Source organism: Microtus ochrogaster, chromosome 15 (assembly GCF_000317375.1).
Source record: "Microtus ochrogaster isolate Prairie Vole_2 chromosome 15, MicOch1.0, whole genome shotgun sequence".
Lineage (NCBI taxonomy): Eukaryota > Metazoa > Chordata > Mammalia > Rodentia > Cricetidae > Microtus > Microtus ochrogaster.
Window position 1 is genome coordinate 14141726 of NC_022017.1, and position 7554 is coordinate 14149279.

Genomic DNA, 7554 nt, shown 5'->3' on the forward strand with positions numbered 1-7554 from the left:
AGTGCTGGGATTAAAGGCGTGCGCCACCACCGCCCGGCGAGACAGGGTTTCTCTGTGTAACTGGCTGTTTTAGAACTCACTTTGTAGACCAGGCTGGCCTGGAACTTGCAGAGATCCTGTCTCTGCCTCCTGAGTGCTGGAATTAAAGGTGTGCACCCCTGTGCCCAGCATGTTGTTTTTTTTACAACTGATTGGGAAAAGGAAGGGAAACAGCCTCCCCTGAGACCTAAAAGGAATGCAGCCCTAGGGACACCTTGGTTTTAACCCCGTGAGAACCATTTCGGACCTCCAGAGCTAGTGATGATAGATTTGTGCTCTCAAGTCCCCAAACTTGTCGTAATTTGTTACAGTGGCAGCAGAAAAGTAATTAATATACTAATTCATAATATGCTCAGACAAAAAGCCAGTCTCAAAGACTCCAGAAACTCATAATGAGAATGAGAGTAGAGATATAAATGATTACAAATGCTTGTAAACGATGCAATACACTTTTTTTTTTCTCTGTGGCTTTGGAGCCTGTCCTGGAACTAGCTCTGTAGACCAGGCTGGTCTCGAACTCACAGAGATCCACCTGCCTCTGCCTCCCGAGTGCTGGGATTAAAGGCGTGCGCCACCATCGCCCGGCTGATTTTTCTTTTTTTATATTTGAGTCAGGGTCTTACTTTGTAGCTGCTGATAGGTTTTCTGTACCCTGATAACAGGAGGTTTCTCTGCCAGTGCAGTAAATCAGATCAAGCCAAATTTTAAAAAGTATAAGAATAGGTTTAGTTGAGTAAAGTAACTCCCAGGTGAGTTCTCCAGTCCCAGAAATCAAGGCTGGAGAAGCCATAAGCCTGAACTAAAAGCAGGGAGATTATATAGCCTGTAGGTGAGGGGTGGTGACTTGTCTGCCACAAGCTAGGTTTGTGCCCAAGTGTGGTCAAACACTGGAATACTTAGGCAGGGGCGTGGGCTGCTGGCGCTGACAGGGGAGGAAAGTAAAAGATAAGAACAATCAGGAGCTAGGACAAGGATGAAGGGAACTGTGGGCGTGGCTAAGAGCCCCTCAGACAGTCCTAAAAGAGCCCTTCTCAACAGGGCTCATATCAGGAGCGCTGCTTCCTGGAAGGACATTTTCAGGGTACACATCGCCCACTTACAACCCCAGGAAGTACAGGAACTCTGCTCGACGTGGAAGCAGTGAGAGAGCATCGATGTGTGATTGTTGTCAGTGTGACTGAATACGGGCAGAAGCAGTTTAAGGAAGGAAGTGCAGCCCAGCACTGTGACCCACGTCTTTAATCCCAGCACTCGGGAGGCAGAGACACAGAAAAACCCTGTCTCACTGGGCAGTGGGGGGGGCACAAGTTTTTAATCCCAGCATTAGGGAGACAGAGACAGGAGGATCTCTGCGAGTTCGAGGTCAGCCTGGTCTACAGAGCTAGTTCCAGGAAAACCAGGGCTGTTACATAGAGAAATCCTGTCTCACCCCGCCTCCCCAAAAAAAGAAAAAAAGGAAAAAAAAAGAAAAACCCTGACTCCAAAAGAAAGGAAGAGAGAGAGGGAGAGGAGGGAGGGAGGAAGGAGTGTCTCTTCTAGCTCACCATCTGGAAGTATAGTCCATTATGATAGGGAAAACATGGCTCCCTTACATCTTAGTGGCTCCTATAGCGGAGAGGAGAACCGGAAGCAGGGCAGGGCTATAACCCTCAGGCCTGCTCCCCAGCTGCCTGCCAGCTAGGTCTGATATCCCAAAATTCTACAACCAAACAGTGCTACCATCTGGAGATCAAGGGCAAAAACCACAAGCCTATGGGGGCATTTCCCATCCAAACCGTCACAGCTTGTCAGAAGCACAGTTAAGGAGCAAGGCAAGAGCCTAAGACAGAAGCCAAATTAATTGGAGACCTGGGGGACACAAGATTGTGAGGTGCCCTGGTAGCCAGTGGCTCTCACTGTTAGTGTGCACAGGGCACACTAAGCAATGCTCCTGCCTCTCCCTATTCCATTGCAGGAGACCCTGGAGCCTGCATTGCAAAGCGATCTTCTGTGGTGGAGAATTGTGTGAGGGTTCTTGTGGTTGGTGCTGCCAGCAGGGAAGATGGGTCCCTGTGAAACAGAGACTAAGAAAGTCTGCCGGTTTCCGCTTCTCAGAAGGTCACTGCTAACCATAAGAGAGGAAATTTCCGCGGCATTGTGGGAGTGGAAGCCAGATTGCGGTGGGCAGAAGAATGAAAGGGAGGTGAGAGAGAGAAGATGGCAAACACGGACCCCTTTTGGGAGACGTGTGTATGGGAGACAGAAAGAGCATCCTCCCCCTCAAAGGCTGCCCGTCGTCTCAAGAGAAAGTTGGAAAAGAGAATGAAGGAAATTTGGAGGCTGAGTAAGACTTTCCACAGACCCTCAGAACTTTTCAGGAAGACAAGCTGGGGCTGGCACGAGCAGCAGAATCCACGCTGTCAAGTCTCAAAACAGTCCTGGTGTGTCTGCTCTCAGCCTACACAGTCAGGTTAGGGTTAGTGCAGCGGTCCAGATCAAAACTTGCTATCGCCTTCCTGGAAGCTTCCCACCAATGACGGTGCTCCATGTTAACCTCACACCAGGGGGTGGTTATGTATCAAACCCCTCCGTCTACTACCCTACTTCCCTCTGTGTCTTCACCCCTACCCACACTACATTGGCTCTGCACCCAGGCCTCCTAGAGCCACTGCCTATTCCCAGGCAACTTACTGTCCCACTCTCATGAGCCTTCTGGTCATCTTGGGCTCTGCCTACTTAGGTGCCACACTTAGAAGAGCCAGTATCCTGCCCTCCATCCATGCTATAGAAGCGTGTGGAATAGAAGATTCTATATCCATTTCTTCTCGTGGTTCTCTTCCTGCTGGACTGTGGCTTCCCCGGAATCAGCACCTTCTAGCCAGGGCTGAGCCTCCTGTAAATGACCGGAGACCGGCCAGTGGAGCTTCACTAATGAGGACGTTAAAGTGTAGAGTAAATGTTTAAATTATGGGGTATCCCGCTGACCCTTTGATCCATTCTTCTTCCTCCTCACCTTCCTCTCACCCAGCTGCACTAACACTTTTTGGTCATTTCCTCCCCAGAAGAATCAGAAGCAGGTTCTGATGATACAGACCCTAGTGCAAGGTGACTCTGGAGGGTGTGCCCAAGGGAAGGAAAGAGGACCTGGGTTCCTTCTTCGGGGCTATTCCTTGATTCTCTCCTTCCATTTCTCAAGTTCCACGTAACAGTTCAGACAGGATTACGGATGCTGTTACCTGAAACTACTTTGTTGAGCCTCAATGAGGCAGTTCCTGAAAAGCATTATATAAATTCTGGTTGTTATCAGGTCTTGAGGTCCTTGTAAAATAGAAGATCAGCGTCACGACACCAGCAAACTGCATTTGTCATTTCCAATGACGAAAACTCACAGGGCAATATAGCTTTGCGAAACCTGTTTCTTTCCAAGGACAGCTCCGGCATACTTAAGACGACTATAAGCGAGGCCCCGCCTCCCCGGCCTCTAAGCCACGCCCCTCGAGTGAGCGCCGGTCTCCTAGGGCCCTCCGGAGTTAATTGGCACTTCTCTACACCAATAATAAGTGAAATTACTGTCAACGTCCGGCGAGGGGATGGGACTTCCGTGCTGGTTGCTAAGACACTCTTGTTCGCTCCTTGACAACCCTGGCGGGGGTGCGCTGGCAGCGGCCTCGGCTCCGGCCCCCGCGGGAGCAGGTGAGGCCGCCGGTGTGCGACGGGCAGCGCGGTGGGGAGGGCTGGCCCGGAGGGATGGAGGGAGGACGCGCCGGGCGGACGAGGCCTGGCCCAGCGCGAGGCCCTGCCTTGATCCCCAGCCTGCTGTTCCCGGCCCAGGACCTCCCCTTGTCCCACGTAGAGGACCGCGGAGCTCGACAGTGACATTGTGCCCTCCCACCCTCACTGTGCAGGCCGCTTCTGCTCACCCACCCTGGGCCCTGTCTAGCTCCGTGCCCTCGTATCCTTCCTGTTCTGACTCCCGTAGCGCCTTGTCCTCGCGCCACCCCGCTGCTGGCTGGTGGTCACAAGCGCCTTGTCCTAGACCACTTGGTTTGGAGATTTGGCGACGTCCTGGGACTCTGGGCTGACTATTGCCCGTTGGTGGGCGGGACTCAGTTTCCCCATCTATGAAAGAGACATTAGGTTGAATCGTCGCAAAGGCCTTTTGGACTCGGACTTCCTGGGATGATGTTCTTGGACTCAAGTGTCAACTCCCCAGAGGATGTGTTCTCCCCTTTTGTGTAATGTAAAGAACTTGGCAAACCGAAGTTGGATTCCCACTTGTACGAATCCTGGCAAGTTACCTGAGATCACTCTGGGTGCCAGTCGATAGATCTGTAATCTAAAGCTGTTATTCCAAAGCCCATCTCCTGTGTACAAAGGGCCCAGTCAGTGCAGATTCAGTACTTGCTAGCTTTCTTTTCTTCTGTGTTCCTGTGTGTACACATTCATGTGAAGGCCAGGGGTGAACATTTGGTGTCTTACTCAGTCACTCTCCACCTTATATAATTTTTTCTTTCTTTTTGTTTGTTTGTTTTCGAGATCGGGTTTTTCTGTGTAACAGCCCTGGCTGTCCTGGAACTCACTTTGTAGACCAGGCTGGCCTTAAACTCACAGAGATCCACCTGCTCCTGCCTGCAGTGCTGGAATTAAAGGTGTGCACCACAGCCACCTGCCTCTCTCCACCTTATTTTTTGAGGCAGGGTCTCTCATTGATATTCACTATTGGGCTAGACAGCTAATGGTCCCTAAGGATCCTTCCAGTTGCCTCTCCAATGCTGGGATCATAGGCACGGTTGCCACACGCAGCTTTTACACAGTGCTGGGAAGAGAACCCAGGCATTCCTGTAGCAAGCGTTTTACAAAACGGACCCATCTTCCCAGCCCCTAATTCCCTTCCTTTGTCTCTTACTATCTCACACTTTCCCTCCTGGGAGGAACCCAGAGCTTTCCTGGGGAACCACTGAGTACCCACGGTCTGCAAATGAACTTCACATATGCTCTCCAGCTTTGATCTCTGTCCTGCACATTGTGGCTGGGGATTCTTGGCAGGGGTGGAGAAAATTGGAAGAGGTTGATGTGGCAATGTGAGAGTTGGACTCATAACTTCCCTTTTCCAACCATCCTTGATTCCGTCATCTCGTACTCCTGATCAGATGTCTCCATTTGCATTTTGCCAGCTGCTAAAATCATGCTGGTCTGCTTCTCTGCCTGTCCATCTGGTCTACCTGGCTTTCTCCATGCTCTGCCAGGCCTGCTCAACTTAGTTGAACTGAGTTATCAAATTGTCTTGATTCTGTCTCCATGGGGATTTCACATCCTTTCTCTTCCCGAGGCTGCCATCCTGGTCCAGGTCTTTAATACCTGTCATAGGGGCTATCTCTGTAGCTTCCTAACTGCTGCCCCTAACAACCCAAGTCACCACTGTGCTACCAGCCTCCTGGAAAGCTCCACGAAGCTAGGCACTACAGTAGTGTGTCCTGCAGTCCTAGTGTTTGGGAGGCCTCAGCAGTTCAAGGTCATCCTCAGTTGCTCAGTGAGTTCAAAGCCAGCCTGTGTTACGTGAAAGCCCATCTCAAAAAACAAAACCCACACTTTTTATGCCTGGGTTTTAGGGCCCTCTGCACTTCCACAGCCCAGACCAGCCCTTTTGTTCCCTTCTCAACTGTGCTCTGTCACCAGTCCCAGGAAACCTTGAACTTTCTCTTGAAACCTGTGCATTGCCTCTCTGCCTGGAGATCCTCCCCATGCCTGCTTGGCCGGATTCTCTCTCGCCAGTGCTAATGTCTGTGCTCCCGTTCACTCTGAGCTCCTCTCAATGCCCTCCCCTCCCCCTCCCAGTTCTCTTCTCTTTCATGTCTTTCTGCCGTGGATCATAACTCCTGGGTCAGTTTTCACATGTGCTGGAAACCCATGATGGCCGTGCTGCTTCTTGCTTAGTTGTGGAGGTGTCAAAAGCATAGTCTTGAAGTCGTGTGTACTTGGGGTGGGACCCGGCCCTCACCTCTCAGCTGGGTGGAAAGTCACTCTGCTTTGCTCAGGCCATATGCTCATTGGTAACAGGGGGAATAGTACCTGTCTGACAGGGTTTTTTTTTTTTGGGTGGGGTATGAATTTTTGAGAGCCTGTATGTAGAATTTCTCTCTTGGTCTCTGGCTGAAGATGAGTATTAAGTAAATATATGTTTTTTAAAATGTTGTGCGGGTGTATAGAGGTTCATGTTTTGGAGTGCCTGTTTGTACATGTATATGGAGGCCAGAGATGGATGACGTGTATTTTTCTCAATCACTCTCCACCTGGATTGCAGGCACACAGCAGAGCATCCAGCCACCTCTGGGTGTGTGCACTTGTGAGTGAGGGGAAAGAGGGTGTGCGCATGCACATGCACCCCCAGTGTGGTGTGGAAGTCAAAGGACAATTTTTGGGAGCTGTGTCTCTTTCCACTCTGGTTCCGAGGATTTCAGTCAGGTTGCCGGGACTGATTAGCAAGCACCTTTACCCATGGAGCATCCCTGCAGTGCTGCCAGCTTTTCCTGTAGGTGCTGGGGCTCTGAACGCAAGTCCTCAAGCTGCTGCAGCAGACCACGCTGAGCTGTCCCAGCTCCAGTGTTGAATATTATTGGATGGCTGTGAAAGGACCTTCCCCTCCCATAGGGGGGAAACATAATTTAATTCCATTTTGGTTATTTTTTGGACTTGTGCCGTGTGCCTGACACACTAGACTGCTCATTCTGGGACAGCAAAGGAGACTGAAGTCCCTGAGCTCAGGGTCTCTGGACTCACGACACATGGTGGAGTCGTGATCACTTGTAAGGTGTAAAGGCTGATTAGCAATTGTCAGTGGTTTCCTAGGAGATAAACCAGAGTTGCCTGCAATTCGAGCCTGTGATAATGTCACTTTTAATTCCTTACACTCAAATCTGTTGTGCTGAGTGTGGAAGAAGTGGGGAGGGAGCCTACATAACCCGTGCTGTGGGCAGCTGTCCTCATGCCGTGGCTACCATGATTATGACTTTTCATTACTTGTCTCTTAACGAAAATGTTTGGGATTGCCTCTAAAATTGGGTATGTCCATGGGGGTGTACTATGTGAGTCACTGTCGTTTAGCACGAGGTGTTGGACAAAGAAAATGTTGAGTTGCCTAGCTCAACAAGTCAACAGATGTCTCTCTTAATTCCACCTCTCCCCCCTCCATGATCAAAGCATAATGTAGTTTTTGCTGGACTTCAGTGTAATTGAGAATAAGCAAAGACCTTTTAAAGCAAACGAGACAGCTTCTGTACTGTAGTCCTCTTTTTAAGGACTGCAGTTATCCCAGCTAACTGTCAACCCATCTCTTGTGTAGAGCAGATGATGGCCTACTGCCTGCCTACCTCCATCCCTTGCCCCTTCCTTCCTTCCTTCCTTCCTTCCTTCCTTCCTTTTTTCTTAAGTGAACATTTCTTTTTTGTTGTTGTTGTTTTGTTTTTTTGTTTTTCGAGACAGGGTTTCTCTGTGGCTTTGGAGCCTGTCCTGGAACTAGCTTTGTAGACCAGGCTGGTC

General features: G+C 50.2%; 1 protein-coding gene across 1 annotated transcript in view; it reads left to right on the top strand.

Annotated features, from left to right (window-relative positions):
* Window positions 1-3630: 3630 nt before the first annotated feature.
* The window catches only part of Dnal4 (dynein axonemal light chain 4), a 15205-nt gene continuing 11281 nt past the window's right edge, over window positions 3631-7554 (top strand). The window contains exon 1 of the mRNA XM_005354191.3: window positions 3631-3711. The gene's annotated coding sequence lies outside the window, so the exon portion shown is untranslated. The remainder of the gene's footprint in view (window positions 3712-7554) is intronic.